The sequence below is a fragment of the Helianthus annuus genome, chromosome 2, assembly GCF_002127325.2.
Source record: "Helianthus annuus cultivar XRQ/B chromosome 2, HanXRQr2.0-SUNRISE, whole genome shotgun sequence".
NCBI classification, from domain to species: domain Eukaryota; kingdom Viridiplantae; phylum Streptophyta; class Magnoliopsida; order Asterales; family Asteraceae; genus Helianthus; species Helianthus annuus.
This window is the reverse complement of record NC_035434.2, coordinates 115888338-115910525: the sequence shown is the minus strand read 5'-3', so window position 1 is coordinate 115910525 and position 22188 is coordinate 115888338. Positions and strand designations below refer to the sequence as shown.

The following is a 22188-nucleotide window of genomic DNA, read 5'->3' as shown; positions in this document are numbered from 1 at the left end:
TATAATTCTTTTACGTATTCTTGTCATATCTTATAAACTATAACGTTTAAAAAATATCCAAAAGCAACGTGACGACGTACTCTTTTTGTTGACATTTCGATAGTTGTCTTGATTAGTATTGTTGTGCGGATTAAAATGTACAAGTAGTTGATCGATTTCAACATGCTAAGAGGCTCTGTATGTAAATGTATGAGGGGATGACATTTTAAGATACCCCTAAAAATATAGATATTTTTTTCCCTTCAATGCATAAGATACAACACCAAAATAAAGGTAAATTATTCTTTTAAACTATAGTTACATTTTATTGTATCCATCATAATTACATTTTAATCCCCTTTTTTAACCTAAATCTAATACGTACAACACATTAAACCTATCATGATAAAAATACGTAAATCACATTTGGCTCCATGTGACTTTCAAATTTTGAATTAAGGTTTAGAAATTTGAGCTTAAATTTATGCTCTCTCTCACCACTTCAAAATATCTTGCAGGAGATAGAAAGAGAAACAAAAAGGGGGAACACGCAAGAGCAAGAAGATAAGATAGAGAAAGAAATATGAGGGTGGCAGCGGTGGTTCTACGGCGGCGCAAGCCATCATCGCAAGTATCGTCATCATATTCAAGATAACCTTATGGTAGGTTATCACCCAGTTGTGAGGAGCAATTAAACATAGCTGTCACAGGATCGTTTTACAACGAAGGGGAATTGAATATTGTTGTTCAACATGTTATCTCGCTGATATATGTAGATACATATCCTTGTTTTTTTTTTTTTAAATTAAGTTTTCCTCATCTAATTTATGATCTTGAATCATTTTCTTTGCAATAGAAATTGAACCCTTTTAGTTTTGAGAATAATGGATACACACGTGTAAAGCCATTGTAGTTGGAAGGGACAAGGTAACTTGGTGATTTTATAGTTTAAAGATTATTTGAAATTAATAAGTTTTACATTTGAAATAATAATTTTTATTTCCAAGTTATATATTTATTATTCCATGCTGACCCATTGAATTTTTAACAGATATTCAGCTACGAGCAGTTGCTGTTAAATAAGATTCAAGGAGAAAAGCCAGATGATGGATGTGTACTTTGGGATTGCTTCCAGGTTAGTGCCTTTAACTAAAATATGGAAATATATTTTCTTTTATGGTTTTCTTTTGGGAAAATGGTGTTTTTAGATGTTGAAATTGTTACAAATTCATATACTAATTTAAATATAATATTACAATATGAAGTGTCTAAGTAATACGAAATCTTGTTTTTACCAGAGTGATTGGGATCAGGAAGAGAGATACAGAGGGAGACCCGGTGACTAATTAAAATGCTAAGCATGAACGATTGTTAGTTGACCAGGTAGTCAGTTTCTCCCTATGCAATTGTCTTCCAAGAACTAAAAAAAAATGTGTTGGCTGGTAATATATGTTCCCGATGAGTGAGATAATTCGATTGGCAATAAAATTAAAAGGGGTTATAGGAACGTTGTGTCATTGAAGACGATCCATAATGTCACACCCCGATCACGTTAAAACAACAAAACGTGACGGAAACGTCGGGGAGTGTAGTAACAGAATCACTGTTTCACAACCATGGATTAAACAGTTTCGTTTTATTGAATTAAATGTATTACATTACAATTGAATTAGAAACAAAACATGAACAAATAACCTTTCATTGTTATTAAGTCACTAAAGGCCTCGTCCATTCCTATGTGAGCGTACACAAGTATCATCATCAAACATCATCAACTATGGTACCTGAAACACATGTGAAAATACGTCAGCATAAAAATGCCCGCGAGTACATAGGTTTTATGTGAGTGTCAGATTCATGGCTCGTTTTACATGTTGCAATACTTATTTAAAAACCTTATTTTGAAAAGTATAGCATTGCGACATAATTAACCAACTCAAATCAAGTTGGATATGATTTATAAAATCTCGTAGCCATGATTCTTAACTCCAAAACATTTGTTTTATGAAATCAAATTGTAAAATATATCGTAGAAACTCGTTAACAAAACTCGTATGGTTTATATTGTTCAGAAAACATCATTGTCTGACATCGTTTCAAAATCGTTTACCCAAGTGATCTAGATAACGCAACGATATATAATGTGTTAAAAGAACTTATATATAGGAAGTACCAGCGGCGTATCCACCATGCTTTTAACACATTACACCCGCTCCATTACCTAAACACTTCCCTAACCCAACGGTTCAAACAGTTACAAATGGTTCACATATATCAAATGGTTACAAATGGTTCACATCAATCAAATGGTTACAAATGGTTCGCATATATCAAATGATTACCAACGGTTCACATACATCAAATGGTTCAAACAGTTCAAAATGTAAAACAATGGGCTAGCATGTTAAGTGAACATACATAGCAAATCATAATGAAATCATGTACTAATAGTATACTAAATAACATAGCAAGTATATGATATGAAAAACATGGAAAGCATGAAAGTAACAAGTAGGCACATGTGTTTCACCCCATAACGTTTGAAAAACAGTAAAAGAGGGGACTATGTACTCACTTGAGAATGCTTAGAAGTCTTGAATAACTACCAAGCAAAGCTAGAGGGATCATGGAAATCAATCGACACCTAATATAAGTAACTACGTAAATAAACCGGGCCTAAATTGGAAGATCGGCTAGGATGAGGTTTCGTAAACCAAATGAGTATTGGAACTCATATGATATGGTTTAACAAAGCCTATATACTAAATCGAAACCTAACCTAAGTGCTTACGACCCATTACGACCCGTTTAGGTAGCTTACGCTACTTTAACGCGTCGTTTGCGTAAAACGCATTCGGACTGCCTAACTAGTCCCATGACAAGTATTATATGCCTTGACATGTCTAATAATGTTACCTAATCAGTTTAGATATAAAAATTTAGGTTACATATGCTTAAAATGAATTTATGCGTAAAAAGGGCATTTTGGTCATTTTCCTAAGGCATATAAACTACCTATCATACAACTAACTAAACGAAGTGACCATAAGGTATAACCTCGGAAGGTTATTCCCTATACAACTACGGTCACTAAACATGCTTGGTCGGATCCTAATGATCGACCAAACGGGTCTAGTTCGAAAGTCTAAGCGGTTGATAAGACCGCTTGACTTACGACTCTATACAAGCATTATACTAAAAGTGACGAGCTAAACATGTTAAAACATGTTTAGTTAAGTTAGAAAACAGGTTTTGATATCAAAACAAAGGGTTTTGATACCCAAGAGTAGTTTGGTCACAAAATACGCATGAATACGCATTTTGGCCTAAACTACGACTCCTCACTACGCCTAATCAACGTGGTAATAAGTAGGTTTAGTCACACGGGACTAAAACCATCGTGCTTACGCGCACGTTGCGAAGTTCAACGAACTTCGTGTTGACCAACTCGTGGTCAAAGCAGAAAGTCAAACACTGTTTGACTTTCGTGCTAAAAACGCATAAAAAGCACGAAAGAGACTTACAAAGGGTCCAAGCTAGGAAGTTTTGATTCAAACAACTCAGGTATGAAGTATTAACTTCAACTTAGAGTTGATTGAACCAAAGTGTGAGTTGAAATGAGGTGAAGGCATGGGTTTATATAGGATTCGGTAAACTGTTAGGATCGTTCCTCGCATTTCGTGCTTTGATCTTGGTCCTCCACTTGGGCTCATGGTTTTCAAAACCATGGGAATGTTTAAAACCAACAAATTTGAGCCCATAGCATCCAAAACCAGCCATTAAAACCATCAACACTTCAAAATTGGACTAGGTTCATTGAATCTGGTCAGAAATTTCAAAAATGGTTCCTGTACTTGTAAAACTTGATTTTTTGGCACTTTTAAGCCCCGTTAACCCCATTTCAAAGCTATGAAATGATGTTAAAGTATAGGAAACTTAAAATATGCTTAAAAACATCTCGGATGTCGGTTTGTTTGGTCGTACGGTTGCGTTGTTCGGTTAATTACGACGGAAGTTGTAACGAACGCAAAAACGATCTAAATTAAGCGACGAATGGAATTTTATCATGCCAATCACTAAAATAAAATATTTTAATGATTACATAAATTTTTGGATGTCCGGATATATTCAGAACGTAAGATATGCGCGAAAATGCAAACTTATGCACTTTTTGACGCTTTTAGTCCCTGCTGATCAAATAAGTTTATTTTTGCGCACCAAACACCTAAAAGCCTATCTCTAAGATATGTAAAGGATATTTAGGGCATGTTTAACTTATGATCATATTCTGGAATGTTCGTTACAGTACAAATCGGCATACTTTCGCAGTTTGTCGAAATTAGTCCCTGTAAGCGAATAAACTTGATTTCGCCACACCAAACCCTCCAAAACTTATTTCTAAGTTATGTAAAGGTTATTTAAGGTATGTTAAGCCTATTTCACTATTCCGGAGTGTTCGTTGCATTAAACTGGTTATATTTACGCATCAGTGCGCGTATAACCTTCCAGAAAGCGATTTAAAGCTTGAAATCGAACATGAATTGATATGTGCAAACGATACACATATTTTTACAAATCCCAAGTATGAAACACAATATTTCATAAATTTGGTATTTGTTTGATGGTTGCAGAGGCACATGTGTCACAGTCTCCCTACTTTAGGAAATTTCGTCCCGAAATTTATTCGTAGGAGTCTGTCTGTGACGTTGTGTTAAATAATTGTCTTGCATGGAGTCTAGGGTTTTTATCTATTTGCGTAGAATAACCCATCAAAGATATTCAAGGCATAATCCTGTTATTTCTTTCAACGGACATTCTTCAGAAAATGAAAATGAACGGAATGAGTCATTTTCCTCAATGGGTATTCTTCAAAATGGAAATGAAGGAAAAGTCAAGGATATTCATTTCCCTCGATGGGTATTCTTCAGAAACGAAAATGAACGGAATGAGTCATTTTCCTCAATGGGTATTCTTCAGAAATGGAAATGAAGGAAGAATCAAGGATATTCATTTCCCTCGATGGATATTCTTCAGAAATGAAAATGAACGGAATGAGTCATTTTCCTCAATGGGTATTCTTTAGAAATGGAAATGAAGGAAGAATCAAGGATATTCATTTCCCTCGATGGATATTCTTCAGAAACGAAAATGAACGGAATGAGTCATTTTCCTCAATGGGTATTCTTCAGAAATGGAAATGAAGGAAGAATCAAGGATATTCATTTCCCTCAATGGATATTCTTCAGAAACGAAAATGAACAGAATGAGTCATTTTCCTCAATGGGTATTCTTCAGAAATGGAAATAAAGGAAGAATCAAGGATATTCATTTCCCTCGATGGATATTCTTCAGAAACGAAAATAAACGGAATGAGTCATTTTCCTCAATGGGTATTCTTCAGAAATGGAAATGAAGGAAGAATCAAGGATATTCATTTCCCTCGATGGGTATTCTTCAGAAACGAAAATGAACGGAATGAGTCATTTTCCTCAATGGGTATTCTTCAGAAATGGAAATGAAGGAAGAATCAAGGATATTCATTTCCCTCGATGGATATTCTTCAGAAACGAAAATGAACGGAATGAGTCATTTTCCTCAATGGGTATTCTTCAGAAATGGAAATGAATTGAGTCAACTCTAGACACATGACAAAACTTGCTGTGGTTTATGTGCACTGAATTCCATAATTATGTATGCATCCATAATTACGTAATTTCCTTGCACAGTCCGCACAGTTCGTTTTGTAATGTGAAGGGGAAGAAAATCAAACCTGTGATGAGTGTGACTAGACTACCGTAGGGTCCTTTTAATTAGATCGACAAATGATCTCTTTAATTAGACCGCCAAGGAGTCTTTTCAGCTATATCATCACATGATATTCCCAACTAGATTTTTGGATCAATCTGTTTAACTAGACCACTCAAGGGGTCTAATTATGGAATAGTACTTTATAATCCAAGGGTCTTAACTATTACGTAGAAGCCCATTAAGGATTTAAGGTAGTACCTTTGGATGTCCTACTATGAATCCCTTATACGAAAATATGGAAGATTCTATGAGGATTTGGATAACAAAATTTGGATCACATAAAAACATAAAAGGGAACACATAAGCACATAATCACATAATTGTTTAACTTGATTATTAATTTGTTATTAACTTATTGTCGATTGAACATGGATATTCAAGGTACACCAGGAAACCAGCCGATGGACTTCAATGTCCTCAAGAATCTATCTGAAAGATAGGATGATCTTCCAAAAATTCGATTTTGTTTTCAAAGAAACATAATATTCGAATTAAGGAACACAACAATTTTAGGATTTACGGAAATACCCTTAGGTACCCTATTAAGGATTTATAGTGGCACATTGGGTATTCGTCTAGAGTTGTAGCTTGCGCCTTGTACTTCGTTTTCTTGGAAGAAACGGGTACTTAGGATTTTCATGGAAAACCCAAGAGATCATAAAATGGAGGAATTTGAGGGTAGTCTGTTCTTCAAGGAATACGATTCCCTGATTGTCGGTATTGTAGGGGATATGTTGTTTATACATGCAACCCCATAAATACATTGCAATGTAAATAAAAGATTTATTTATAAACAACGATAACAACTGTTTCATGGACCTTGACAACAAAAGAAAATAATACATAAGACGTGATTATTTCTAAACGGTGTTGTCTTTTAGTCGGTCAGATGCTCATCCCTGTGCTGGATTTGCATTAGCAAGCTTTAGGCAATTTCTTCGGAAATGACCCATCTCGCCACAGTTGTAGCAAGAACCTGGTGGAAAACGAGCTTGAGCAGGATTGTTGTCAGCTTGATTTGGTGCAACTGCAGCTCGGCAAACTCTTGCTGTATGACCTATAAGTCCACAAATTTGGCACTTGCGACACTTCACACTAGCATGATGATGAAGGTTACATTGGTTGCACAAGGGTGCAGTTCCGTTGTATGGCTTCCTAGCAGGGGGTTAAGCTGGTTGGTTGGGGGCAGCTTGATCATTGTGAGCAACCACGGCGAAGCTCTGGGAAGCTTTTTGCTTCTTTGACTTCTTGGAGGATCCAGTCTGTTCATCTTTGGGTTTCGATTCCTCAATTGGCTTCTTATCACCTTTTCGGAAAAGTTTAACTTTCCTGATTTGAGATTCAGTCAAGGTAGCAGATAGCTCAATGGTCTGCCTAACTGTAGTGGGGTTACTACCAGTCACAATGTCTTGTACTGGGTCAGGGAGGCCATCAATGTACTTTTCGATTGCCTTATCCAAAGGCGTAACCATATTCGGGCATAACAGTCATAACTCCTCATAACGATCCGTGTAGGCTCAATGCTCACCGCTATCTTGCTTAAGATCGTTGAATTCCCTTTCCAAGGCCCTGATCTCATGACGAGGACAGGACTCCTTCATCATCAGAGCTCGGAGCTCTTCCCACGTTTGAGCCAGTGCCACATCGGCACCCCTATCTCTCATCACACCATTCCACCATGTCAAAGCTCGGTTCTCAAAGACACTAGATGCGAATTCTACCTTTCGCTCATTTGGCCATTGAACATGCCTGAAGGTGCTCTCTAGACTCTCGAACCATTGTAGAAGTGCAGTCGCTCCTTGAGACCCAGAAAAATTTGATGGCTTAGCCGAGTTGAACGTCTTGAAGTTGCAGGGGGCATTATTGTTGTTGAGAGCTTGGTTACATTGAGTAACGATGTTCGGGATTGCAGCAGTCATTTGCTGCGTAATGACAGCTGCCAGCTCTTCAATAGGTACCCGATTTTCGCGTCGTGGAGGCATTCTAAAAAGGGGAAACAAGAGAGAAAACAAATGAAATGGCATTGGGTAAGAATAGGATGTTACAATTACCGACCAAAAATCATGGGTGATGGTCATTTGTTTGAACCACGAAGCAAACAAACGACACACAAAGGCTGAATCAAAGTAAATAGGTCCTCATAATGTATAACGAAGACATGCTCGCCTATAAGTGGACACTCACCCCAAGAGTTCCCAGGTAAGAGTGACTGGTCCGATATTGCGGATTTGTACGAACACTCTAGCCTTAGACAGAAAGCTCAGGGTACAGGCACCCACCCTTCCAGTTTGCACGTGTTCACATTATGTGGCCCTAAACTTTGACGAGAATTTGAAAACTTTGAAGGTTCGAAACCTTATAATAAATCATCCTAGAACAGATGATTAGTTTTCAAAGCAGGTTCGAATTTTGTGTTCTTATTGTGGTTGCTGCCTAAAGATAGGCAACAGTATTGTTTTATGACTAAACGCAAGTAAACTCGCGTTAGGGTCCTAGGAAGGTTATAGTCTAGGTCAAAGCATTACTAATAACCTAATTCCCTATAACCATTGGCTCTGATACCAACTTTTCTGTCACACCCCGACCACGTTAAAACAACAAAACGTGGCGGAAACGTCGGGGAGTGTTGTAACAGAATCATTGTTTCACAACCATGGATTAAACAGTTTCGTTTTATTGAATTAAATATATTACATTACATTGGAATTAGAAACAAAACAGGAACAAGTAAACTTTCATTATTATTAAGTCACTAAGGCCTCGTCCATTCCTATGTGAGCGTACACAAGTATCATCATCAAACATCATCAACTATGGTACCTGAAACACATGTGAAAATACGTCAGCATAAAAATGCCGACGAGTACATAGGTTTTATGTGAGTGTCAGATTCATAGCTCGTTTTACATGTTGCAATACTTATTTAAAAACCTTATTTTGAAAAGTATAGCATTGCAACATAATTAACCAACTCAAATTAAGTTGGATATGATTTATAAAATCCCGTAGCCATGATTCTTAACTCCAAAACATTTGTTTTATGAAATCAAATTGTAAAATATATTGTAGAAACTCGTTAACAAAACTCGTATGGTTTATATTATTCAGAAAACATCATTGTGTGACATCGTTTCAAAATCGTTTACCTAAGTGATCTAGATAATGCAATGATATATAATGTGTTAAAAGCACTTATATATAGGAAGTACCAGCGGCGTATCCACTATGCTTTTAACACATTACACCCGCCCCGTTACCTAATCACTTCCCTAACCCAACGGTTCAAACAGTTACAAATGGTTCACATATGTCAAATGGTTACAAATGGTTCACATCAATCAAATGGTTCGCATATATCAAATGATTACCAATGGTTCACATACATCAAGTGGTTACAAATGGTTCGAATAGTTCAAAATGTAAAACAATGGGCTAGCATGTTAAGTGAACATACATAGCAAATCATAATGAAATCATGTACTAATAGTGTACTAAATAACATATCAAGTATATGATATGAAAAACATGGAAAGCATGAAAGTAACAAGTAGGCACATGTGTTTCACCTCAAAATGTTTGAAAAACAGTAAAAGAGGGGACTATATACTCACTTGAGAATGCTTAGAAGTCTTGAATAACTACCAAGCAAAGCTAGAGGGATCACGGAAATCAATCGACACCTAATATAAGTAACTACGTAAATAAACCGGACCTAAATCGGAAGATCGGATACGATGAGGTTTCGTAAACCAAATGAGTATTGGAACTCATATGATATGGTTCAACAAAGCCTACCTACTAAATCGAAACCTAACCTAAGTGCTTACGACCCATTACGACCCGTTTAGGTAGCTTACGCTACTTTAATGCGTCGTTTGCGTAAAACGCGTTCGGACCGCCTAACTAGTCCTAGGACAAGTATTATATGCCTTAACATGTCTAATAATATTACCTAATCAGTTTAGATATAAAAATTTAGGTTACATATGCTTAAAATGAATTTATGCGTAAAAAGGGCATTTTGGTCATTTTCCTAAGGCACATAAACTACCTATCATACACCTAACTAAACGAAGTGACCATAAGGTATAACCTCGGACGGTTATTCCCTATACAACTACGGTCACTAAACATGCTTGGTCGGATCCTAAAGATCGACCAAACGGGTCTAGTTCGAAAGTCTAAGCGGTTGATAAGACCGCTGACTTACGACTCTATACAAGCACTATACTAAAAGTGACGAGCTAAACATGTTAAAACATGTTTAGTTAAGTTAGAAAACAGGTTTTGATATCAAAACAAAGGGTTTTGATACCCAAGAGTAGTTTGGTTACATAATACGCATGAATACGCATTTTGGCCGAAACTACGACTCCTCACTACGCCTAATCAACGTGGTAATCAGTAGGTTTAGTCACACGGGATTAAAACCATCGTGCTTACGCTCACGTTGCGAAGTTCAATGAACTTCGTGTTAACCAACTCGTGGTCAAAGCAGAAAGTCAAACACTGTTTGACTTTCGTGCTAAAAACGCATAAAAAGCACGAAAGAGACTTACAAAGGGTCCAAGCTAGGAAGTTTTGATTCAAACAACTCAGGTATGAAGTAATAACTTCAACTTAGAGCTGATTGAACCAAAGTGTGAGTTGAAATGAGGTGAAGGCATGGGTTTATATAAGATTCGGTAAACCGTTAGGATCGTTCCTCGCATTTCGTGCTTTGATCTTGGCCCTCCACTTGGGCTCATGGTTTTCAAAACCATGGGAATGTTTAAAACCAACAAATTTGAGCCCATAGCATCCAAAACCAGCCATTAAAACCATCAACACTTCAAAATTGGACTAGGTTCATTGAATCTGGTCAGAAATTTCAAAAATGGTCCCTGCACTTGTAAAACTTGATTTTTTGGCACTTTTAAGGCCTGTTAACCCCATTTCAAAGCTCTAAAATGACGCTAAAGTATAGGGAACTTAAAATATGCTCAAAAACATCTTGGATGTCGGTTCGTTTGGTCGTACGATTGCGTTGTTCGGTTAATTACGACGGAAGTCGTAACGAATGCAAAAACGATCCAAATTAAGCGACGAATGGAATTTTATCATGCCATTCACTAAAATAAAATATTTTAATGATTACATAAATTTTTGGATGTCCGGATATATTCAGAACGTAAGATATGCGCGAAAATGCACACTTATGCACTTTTTGACGCTTTTAGTCCCTGCTGATCAAATAAGTTTATTTTTGCGCACCAAACACCTCAAAGCCTATCTCTATGCTATGTAAAGGATATTTAGAGCATGTTTAACTTATGATCATATTCCGGAATGTTTGTTACAGTACAAATCGGCATACTTTCGCAGTTTGTCGAAATTAGTCCCTGTAAGCGAATAAACTTGATTTCGCCACACCAAACCCTCCAAAACTTATTTCTAAGTTATGTAAAGGTTATTTAATGTATGTTAAGCCTATTTCACTATTCTGGAGTGTTCGTTTCATTAAACCGGTTATATTTACGCATCAGTGCGCGTATAACCTTCCAGAAAGCGATTTAAAGCTTGAAATCGAATATGAATTGATATGTGCAAACGATACACATATTTTTACAAATCCCAAGTATGAAACACAATATTTCATAAATTTGGTATTTGTTTGATGGTTGCAGAGGCACATGTGTCACACATAACTCTTTGCTGCTGCTTGTTATTCTGCAAAAGTAAGTAAACATGGTAGTGTTTCCAATTATACTCTATGTTTTGACTTTGTACAAAATCAATGGAAATGTTGACTCTTGGTCGAATTTCATTTTTACAGATCAAGTTGATTGCTTTGGGTGAGATATTTGAAGCTGTAAGAAGTATGGTTGCAGTTAAATTAGGTGTGAGTCATCATGTAAAATGCCTTCTTAACTTTTTTGTTCAATTAAACTACGTCACCAGTTGAGTTGAGATGAGCTATCTCTTTGTCGAATCATTCCACACATCTACTGCCTCTGCATTGCTTTTGGTTCCAAGGACGTGTGTTTGGACTCTTGAAGGTATGTTTGATTTGTTATTCATGTATCTGTCATTTTTTTTACAATGGATCTATGTTAAAGGAACATATGAAACAATTTGGTTGTTTTTTCTAGATTTGTTTTCCAGTCACATGATCTTTTCATAAATCTGATTTTTTGTTTATGTAGATATTGCTTGTGGATATTGCAGAATGAATCAACTTTGATGAATAGTGGCAACGTTTAGAAGCATTTGGTGTTGATGCTAAGAATCATGGTTGTTTCTTCAACGTCAGTGAATACAAAAACTAGGTTCAAGTTGCGAGTTCTTCGGTTAGAGTACGATAAGGTGTTCTGTTCATTTGTATTATCGATTAGGAATATAGGGTTTTAAACATCATATTACTTTCTTCTAAATGCGTTGGTTCGACTTATTTTTTCTCTATAACGGGTCAAATGTGTCAAAAGAAAGATGGCTAAAAAGGAAGTGGGTTAAATGGTATATGACCATGTAACCCTTACTTTTTCCTTTTTGGGTAACAAAACATGTTAAATTATTTGTTCATTTTTGTTAGATTCAGAAGAATCAGAACCTAGCACCAGTCGTGGTTGATGCTTCTAAAGAAGCTGAAACGGGTGAGAAATCAGATTCATTGTTTGTTTTTTTTTTTTTTTAAACGACAAGCATGCCTAGAGATCTTTCTGACTTTCTTAGTTTTTTGTCGTTTAAAATGCTAAAAAGTAACTTGTAAGCAGCGTCAATAATGGCCAGTCTTTTTAAAAAATGGGTCACTGTTTATAAAAACTAAGAACAAGTCAAATGGGTAAAACAAGTTGAATGTCTGTTTCAAATCTTGCTGAAAAAATAATCGTTTTGGCCAAACCTGCGTGCCCATTTAAATAGTTTGTGTGTCAAGTATAAAACCCAAGAACTAACCAAATGGGTCAAACAACTCGCCATTTCTTTTCTCCCCTTTTCTATAGAATTCCAAAGAAGCTTGCTTTTATTCTACTCACATTTTATATTTGAACCTTGTACTGATACAGATGACATGTAATGTTGCTTGCTGGTCTTATACACTAATAATCTGTTTATGGTTTGGTTGGATTCTTAATCTATTACAATCGTGTTTCATTTTATTTGTTGTTCGGTTGGATCCGTATTTATTTGTTGTAGCCCCATACCCCATAGTCTAAAGAAAGTTTTCGATATAAATCCAAAGAGCATGTGCGCCATGATATTTTTTAAAACCATTTACATTAGATTATGTTTTATTGTTTAACCCAACCCTTAACCTGAAAAGTAAGCACAGAAATCGTAAAGGCTTTAGGATTCCTAAAGAGGCAATTTCACTCTTAAAACGTCAAGAAACGTGGTTAAAACGACAATTTTCTTTTTTTCTGAAAGACCAACAAACTTTATTAATTGAGCACTAACAATACATTATCCCTGCCAAGTACAATACAAAGGAAAGAACGACTACAACCCCCAAAACTAGAAAACATCAAAATTACACCATTGTTGCCACGTTGTAGATCGTGCCTTGGCCCAATTACGCATCCAAAGAAAACCCAAGTGTCGGATTTCTTCTTTAACGCCATCTACGCCTGTTGCCTTACTATTAAAAACCCGATCATTTCTACATTTCCATATGCAGCATATGGCTATTTGAATAATGGAATATACCATTTTCTTCCATCTTCACGTGCATGTCTGTGAACCTCAAAAAGGTCTTTACATAAAAGACAAATAAGTAATGACATCTACACCATTTGGCAATAAAATCCCAAATCAATTGTGCAAAACCACATGTTACAAAAAGATGCTCAGCAGACTCTTCTGCTTCCCCACATAATTTGCAGCAAAGAGAGTCCAAATGCACATTCCTTCTTGCCAAATTGATAAATGTTGGGATCCGATTCAGCACCAATCAGTGGCGGATCTAGAAAACTTTCATAGGGGTAACGTCTTAAAAGAAAGGGGTAACGAAATCGAAAAAACGTTAAAAAAATGTCAATTTTTCTAAAATTTTCACTACCGCCGGATCGCCAAGGGGTAGCGGAGGCTACCCGTTCTTATATGGTACATCCGCCCCTGGCACCAACCTCCACGACAGGAAATTATACAGGGTCTTAATGGTTCAGACCTCTTACTGGTTCAACCCTTAACCACATTCAGATGTTGCCAAACAGCCCCTTAATCTTAATGGGGACCCATGTATTCCACATTTCCACTCAAATGACACTGTCAAATCTAGAAATCAGCAGTTTATATCGCAAACTGCTAACCGAAAACGCACCAGTGGATTCCAAAGCCCGACCCTATTTGTCAATCCCTTCGCTAACATTGACCCCGTAAGTGCATGTTCGAGATCCCAGCATTTTCTCATCCGTAAATGCTTGATTATAGTTAAAAAAAACCATGTTGGTTTCTAGGCTTTGTCATTAGTAGGTAGCCAATAAATATATTTTAATAATTAGTTTATTATGAGGTATCTTACTATAATTGGTAGCATTTAAAATATTATTTATAATTAGTTTATTAGGAGGTATCTTACTATAATTGGTACTATTTAGAATATTATATAATTACTAGAGTAGAAGTTTAACTTATTATTAGCCTTATCTATTGTTGTTTCTCTGCCAATGTGCTTGTGTTTTTTATATATTTCTTGAATAAGCAATTGTTACGTGGCCACACTTTATAGTATGTTTTATGTATAGATACAGATTAATTATATAATTATGAATTTACATCGAGATAGTTGGTAAACGGGCAACAAGCTGCGTCGCTACCTCTTTTTAAATAGCAAAACTAAGCCTTTTAAAAACTACGTCCATAGATCTCGGGGTTATAACATTACTATGTTAAATTGTTAGTAAAGTATGTTATTTGGGTAGTTACAACCGTTGGCATATATTTCGATTCTTACCAAGTATTCACAACTCTACCATCATAGTAGTCTACTATGATTAAATTTAGGACAAAAATTTTTAAAGTAGGGAGACTCTAACACTCATCAACTATCCATATTTGTAACGCGACTCATTTTTAGATCCGATTTTAAATTCCTAAATTAATTGTACAAACATCCTTCGTTTAATTATTTTAGTAGAAGATATTTTTTATTTACAGAACAATATATATAGAGAGAGAGAAAGTGAGAGGGTGGGGATCCTGAAAAAACCATAAGCAAAATCATAAGCTATTTGAGAACTTAAGAGAACCACTATCAACAAAGTATTTGTTTTTAATTTTTTCAACTTCTTTTATTATAATTTTATTATTGTAAGAATATTAAAAAACTAAAAAAAATATGTAGATTAATGATATATGTAGTATGTGAATATACACATATGAGAGATATATAGGTAGTTTACGATGTACATACATGTAACATGTCGATTTACATATATTATTTCAATTTATCTTTTATTTGGGTAAAGATTAGTAACAAATAAATAAAAGTGAGAAGAAAATTTAAAAGAAAATGTTTGTCTCGCTTCACAAATATCACTTTGGTTAAAAATTTATAAAACGAAATAAATTTATAAGAGGCTTTGTATAATATTTGAATTATATAAAAGTTTATATATAAAAAGGAGTAAATTACAAAAATCGTCCTTTATGTTGATAGTAGATTGCAAACTATATCCTTTACCTTCAAAAACTACAAAAAACATACTCGATGTTTTTAAACCCTTACATGATACGTTCTTTGATGCTAATTCAGTTAGTTTTCATGGTTAAATAGACCCTACATAAGGTATTTTAGTCATTTTAAACTATTTACTCAAATTAAAAAAACATAAAATGTAATAAAGAAGACAATTTAAAAAATATAAAATTACGTATCCACCATCCCTCTCTTTCTATGAACTCTATCCCCCTCTCTCTCTAACTTCTGTGGCAACCGTCACCACCTGCCACTACCCTTACCCCACTACCACTATCAGATCATTACCATCCACCACCACCTCCTGCCACCACCACGAAATCCGAAAAATCTTTCATCTACCATCACGAGTACCACCTGCCACTGCCAAATCCGACCACCACCACCTGCTAATAGTTTAGCACATTCTTTGTTATTACTATGGGGTCCTGAAGCACAAGGAGATTTTACTCGTTGGTGTCAATTAGGCGGTCTGTGGACTTTTGTTGCTCTCCACGACGCTTTCGGACTAATAGGTTTCATGTTACGTCAATTCGAACTTGCTCGATCTGTTCAATTGGGACCTTATAATGCAATCGCATTCTCTGGTCCAATTGCCGTTTTTGTTCCTGTATTCCTGATTTATCCACTAGGTCAGTCTGGTTGGTTCTTTACGCCTAGTTTTGGTGTAGCAGCTATATTTCGATTTATCGTCTTTTTTCAAGGATTTCATAACTGGACATTGAACCCACCTGCCACCACCCCCTCATCTAAAAAATGAAACCCCTTATCCCACCATCCTTCAGATCTGAATTCACCATCCACCAAGACCTGAGCCAAAACTGATAAGAGAAGATAATGTTCCGAAAAAGAAAGGTTGGGTGGATCTGGTGGTGGTCATAGTTGGTTGTGGGTTGATTGTTTGTGGATGAACCCTAAACTTCCTAAAGCGATTTCGTTGTGGTGGAGGACACAAGTGGTCAAGATTAGCGTCGCAGTTTAGGGTGTCGTATAGGGCGTTGAGTCCGAAAAATAACACCCCAATTCTGCTTCAATTAATGGCTAATGGGTTGTTAATGTTTGTATCCATGGAATGGTGAAGAATTGAAACTATACAAAAAGAGACACTTTACCGAACCAGAAAAACAATAAATGAAATGGCTTTTTTTAATTTCTAAAGATGAATACATCATATAGATTTTGATAAGTGTTTTCTAGAATTGCAGTGAGAAAGTGATAATGTAGGTGAATGGACTTTATGGATTTACAATGAGAGTGCAATAAGAGAGGGAGAGAGAGAGAGAGGGGGGTTTATATGTCTAATATATAGATATAAGGTAAATTGACCAAAATACCCTCATTTGGGGTCCACTTGGTAAGACTTAACCATGAAAATTAATTAAGTTAGGGCAAAAGGACGTAACGTGCAAGATTTTGCAAACATCGAGTATGTTTTTTGTACTTTTTGAAGGTAAATGATACAGTTTGTAATTTGGTCTCAACATAAAGGACGGTTTTTGTAATTTACTCTATAAAAGGGGAAAATAAAAGTTTCTTATGAGTTTTTAATAAGGTACAAAGTGCAGGGACTTACGGATAAATTTAAAAAACAATCATAACAGCTGCCCCATACTCCCATATCACCGATCTGCACGTTTTCTGGTTAAACATGCGGCATCTCCAGCGAACCAGTTTCTATTACATTTGACCGGATTAAATCGAAATTAAAAGCGTAAGATATGTTGTTAATCATGTATGACTAAAACCGAACATAATCAATGACAATAACTCACCCAATCATTTTAGAGATAATGTCGCATTCGAAGCCAAAACTTTTGATCTTGATTAACGTCTTTTCACAATGAATCAGTATAAATTGTGACCCAACAACTCCAGAGCTTTTTCGATGAAAATTACGCTCTCAGTTTCAGTTTTTGTTTGCGCGGTGGGCCTAATCGGGCTCGCCAGAAAAGTGTTAACTCCGACAAAGCTTCATCTCCATCGTTTTTTCTGACAATCGGTACTATTATTATATGCTTTCCGCTAATTATATGATTTCGATCCAAATCCCTAAGTTTAATTATCAGAAACTATATCGCGTTCTATTTGAGATTAAGGAAATTAGGGTTCTTGTGATGTTCGCATTTGGGAATTAGGTTACTGTCTACAATACCTTCGTCATCATCATCATCATCATCATCATCATCATCATACTCAATAAATCCCACCAATAGCAAAACAAAGGTAGGTTCTGAGGAGGGTAAGATGTAGACAGCCTTACCTCTACCCCGTAGGAATATAAAGGCTGCTTCCAGTGAGACTCCCGGCTCGATAACAGTTTTGCATCAAGCCTTGGACATAAGGCACATAACTATATACTCACGGATGGACCTCCATCCGGACGGATCGACAACTAAGAAAGAACATTAATAATGTACGAATGGACTGTGTTCATTCGTCCAGATGCACAAGCTTCATTCGTCCAAATGGACACTATGTCCGTTTGTCCGGATGGACTTTAACACTTATGAACTTTATGATATTCTCTGTTCAGCACCAGTCTTGTCTCATCTGATTAAGCTACGATATGTGATTGACGGAAGCGATAGACATATGCACTCACGCTTATGAACTACGAACACAAGACTTTGCACCCCTCATTTTTATAATGAGGTTCCTACTTGAGCTCGGCTCGAAAAAAAGTTCGGAATGAGTCAAGCTCAAACGAGCTCGAGCCAAAGTCCAAGCCTAAAAATAAGTTTGTTTAATAATGAGCTGGAACCTGAGTTTCGCTTATCTAGCTCGAGCCGGCTCGCGAGCCTAAACGAGCCACCTATTTCTATATTCTTTTAATAAATATATCAAATATATATTTAAATAATAATATTACTATTTAGAGAATTATGAAACATAACTTAATTATATATAAATAAGTTTTGTAATTAATATAAATCAATTAAGAATTAATAAACGAGCCGAGCCCACGCCAAGCTCGAACTTTAGAAACAAAGCTCTTGAATTGAGCCGAGTTCGAACTTGAGCTCAAGCTTTCATAAGTTAAATGAGCTCGAGTCTAGTCAAACTCAAGTTTGGATCGGCTTATTTGCACCCACCATTAAAATGTTACAAATTATGTTTACAACTTGTGGTATGCAGGTGTTTAATCTATAAATCAACAAGATATGAACATGAATATGGGAAAATTAGGTTAAAGTGGGTTAGCATTAACCCACTATGGAAATTTGCCTGTATTAATAATGTTGAATAACAACAATAAATGTATTTTGGAAAGGTTAAACCATTTTTAATACTTGATGTCTCCTAAGGGGCATTTTCTGGCATATTAGCATCATAACACATTTTTAAAAAATGTGTAATGGTTAACGCATCTTAATGCGCTTTCAATCATTATTTCCTTTTTTTCCTTTCTATTGGGCAATATACTAGAGCGTCCCTCCTTCTTCATGTCCCTATAATGCCTAATGGGGAGGTCTTGGGACATTATCAAGTCTCTTCACGCCTGTATAATGCTCCGGTACGTATGGCCTTAGATCAAGTATAAGGAAGTAAATTTGAAATTTAACTAATTTGAGAAAGAAGTTATCAATTTTGACTTAGACTTGATCTTGACCCATTGAAAGGTTAATGACTAATCATAGTTCTAAATTGTTTAAAACAAGTCCTAACCTGTCACACCCCGATATTTCCACGTATCACCGGTGGGGAGTATCGTGACATAGTTGATATCATCATAGTCAAACAACACAATTTAAATGCACTGCGGAAGCAAAAGATAAATATATTACAATCCGATATAAAGTAATATCAAAGTATTACAAACGGAAAGTAAAGGATCCACAGGCGGATCAATTAAAAGATAATTGTTCAATAGACTTTAGGCATCTAAGCTTGCGAGACTTCTATTTGATGCTAGGAGAGGCCAACCTATTACGAGTAGTACCTACACTTAGCCTATTTGGGAAAATACGTCAGTTTACACTGGTAAATACAATTTAACTGACTCATTTTGAAAAGGTTTAGAAAATTGATTTGAATGCACAAGGCACAAAAACATTTTTATAACTTGGAATTATTATTTGTATACAATCTTGTAAAAGAATTACATGTTTCTTATGCGTTCAGTAGCACGGGTTTACACAGCGGTGAAAAATCAATAGACACACCACATGATACAGTCCTGCGGCGGGTTATTCCTGAAACCGGCGGTTATACCTTGTTATTTATATATGCACTAACGGGTGTACGCCTACACCCGCGTGCTTAGGTCGTGGCCATTTCTTAAAATGATGCCAAGGATATCCGGGACATGGTCATTAACCCCCCAAAGGCTTTAAGCAAACAAAACAATTTAAACAGGTCATTTCAGTGATTTAACCTTCATTTGATTAAAGATTCAATGCCCGATCAAGCGGTATTTTATATACCATACCCCAAGCCCATATAAGGAAAATAAGTTAAAAGTATTTACCTGAGCAATTTATACAATTTATCCCAGCCGTATACCACCAAGCAAGTACAGATAGCTTTTACTGGGCTCCTAAATCTGGAACGAAGGTTTTTAATAAGCTATTAGATTCCTAATGGGTCTTAATTAAGCCTATGCTTAGACCGTTTAGTTCTAAAAAGAAGATACGGTTCAAAACGCATGATTAAGCGAGAACCGGATTAGAATGTGGTTTAGACCCGACAAGCTTGTATACTTGTGTAATAAGGGTAAACTAAAACACATTCTGGATTTTGAGATAGAAATGATAAGGTTTGACCCGTTTCGGCTAATTTATGCAAACTAGTTACATAAGCCGATCCGAACGCGAAAGGTGCGTAATGGGTAACCAAAAGAGTCATGAACAGGTTTCCTAAGTTAATATGCCTTAAATATGTTGTGATATCAGTAGGATACCTTCCATTATGCCCAAAACGAATTTAAAACCAATTTATGTCCCGCAGGGGTAATTTGGTCATTTTAAAGGTTATAAAAGAGGTTTAATATAATTCTGAGTTTCAGGTCTGATATAATCAGTAAAAATCTTAATTTAATAAATTATATCAGTAGGGTATTATATATATGTGAAATTTATTAATTATAACTAAACTATGCACCGAAGGGGCATTTTGGTAAATTCACATAAGGTTTAAAGGTCAAATTTGGAAATCTGAGTTTAAGACTTTTGCTTACTGTTAAAAATATATAAATTTACTAAAAATATCAGTAAGTATCAAGTCTTATATATTTAAAATAGTTTTTATACATACTATGTGTTTAAAACGCGTAAAAAGGCGGTTTTAAGCGATTTCCAGGTTTTTAAAGAAAAGCTGATATTTTTATCATTCCAGAAAGCTTAAAATATTTTATTTATCTTATAAAATCAGTAGCAAAAGGTTTGGGGTCAAAATGTTTTGTAAAACTCAATTTATAAGCCAAAAGGGCAAAACCGGCAATTACCGAATCAAGCTTAGAACCCTATGTTATGCTCAGCCTAAAATTACATAAAAATCTTCAAAATTCCCAAAATATTATTTTATATTAGTAGGTATAAAGTTTGGTATCAAAAATTGGGTTTAGATAGGATATACGCTAATTATGCCGTTTAATTAATAAAAAGCTTTTCATTTACGCTAATGAGCATAACTCCTAATCTAGACCGCAAACTGATGTCAAACTTTAGGGACAAGTTTATAAATCGGTAATAAAGATTACTGTGCTCTCACATTTTCAAAATTTTCGTTTTAGGGTCAAGAGGGCATAACGGTCAACATTTAGGCATTTAACAGAAACATGCATGAACTAGGATTTCTTTGGAAACAAGTTGTATAACCTCAGAGGGTTATACTAACCTATAATATGGTCCTAATGGAATCCTAAGGTATATCTAAATTAAACTAAATCGGGTCAGAACTAAAAGTCAAAGCAAAAGTCAACTTTTGCGACTTTCGGTTCCGAACCGAGCCTATACTTAGAATTGTCGGGTGGAACATGCTTAGACATGTTCTTAATTTAATTACCAAGTTATTTTAGTGTTAAAACAGGTTCTATAGCTTCTGTATTGCTAATTACAAGTTTATTCGCAAAATAGTTTCCTGTTGACTTTTTATTATTAGGTTTGACACGACATTTGACCAAGTTAGGATGATAGTCAGTAGGTGCACTCTCAGGGGTTTATTACCTACATAATTACCCACTTATATCTACTTCTAATTAAACTAACTACTGGACCATTAGTGATTAATCACTAAGTCAAACCTTAATTACGATAAGGTTGACTTTTGGTCATTAAACTAATCAAAACTGAAATTAGAAGGTTAAGGACACTTACAAATGGTCCTTAGGATTAAATTGAAGCTTAGGAAACAATGCTTGATGTCCAGGGAGCTCCAGATTGAGAGAGGAGAAGATAGCAAGGGAAATGAGCAAATGGGAAAGATGAAGAACACCTCTATTTATAGGTTTTGGTGGGTTTTTGGATGATCAACAGATGTTATGGGGCTTCTAGGATCAGTACATGTGTCTCAACAGCTGTCCAAAACAAGAAACAAGCCCATAGATTGGAATATGAGAGTATGGAAGCAAAGCCAAAGCTGGTTTTCATTTTCCTGTTACTGGCAAGACTATACAGACCGTATGAGGTCCTGTATACGGTCCGTAAGGACCTGTACAGCACATGCATACTTTCATTTGTTGACAGTTTTGGCCCCTGTATTTCCAAATGTCATTTCTGACACATCTAAGG

General features: G+C 35.7%; 1 long non-coding RNA gene across 4 annotated transcripts; it reads left to right on the top strand.

Moving 5' to 3' along the window:
• The first annotated feature begins 434 nt into the window (after positions 1–434).
• LOC110920010 lies at positions 435–12217 on the top strand. 4 transcript variants are annotated; one of them, XR_004886664.1, is made up of 7 exons: positions 435–751; positions 836–906; positions 1031–1114; positions 1278–1362; positions 11454–11504; positions 11603–11825; positions 11995–12217. It is a non-coding gene; the product is annotated as an uncharacterized LOC110920010 (long non-coding RNA). The 4 variants fall into 4 exon arrangements; XR_002581632.2 differs by having other exon boundaries at positions 437–641; positions 11973–12217; XR_002581631.2 differs by having other exon boundaries at positions 437–751; positions 11973–12217.
• Positions 12218–22188: the final 9971 nt, after the last annotated feature.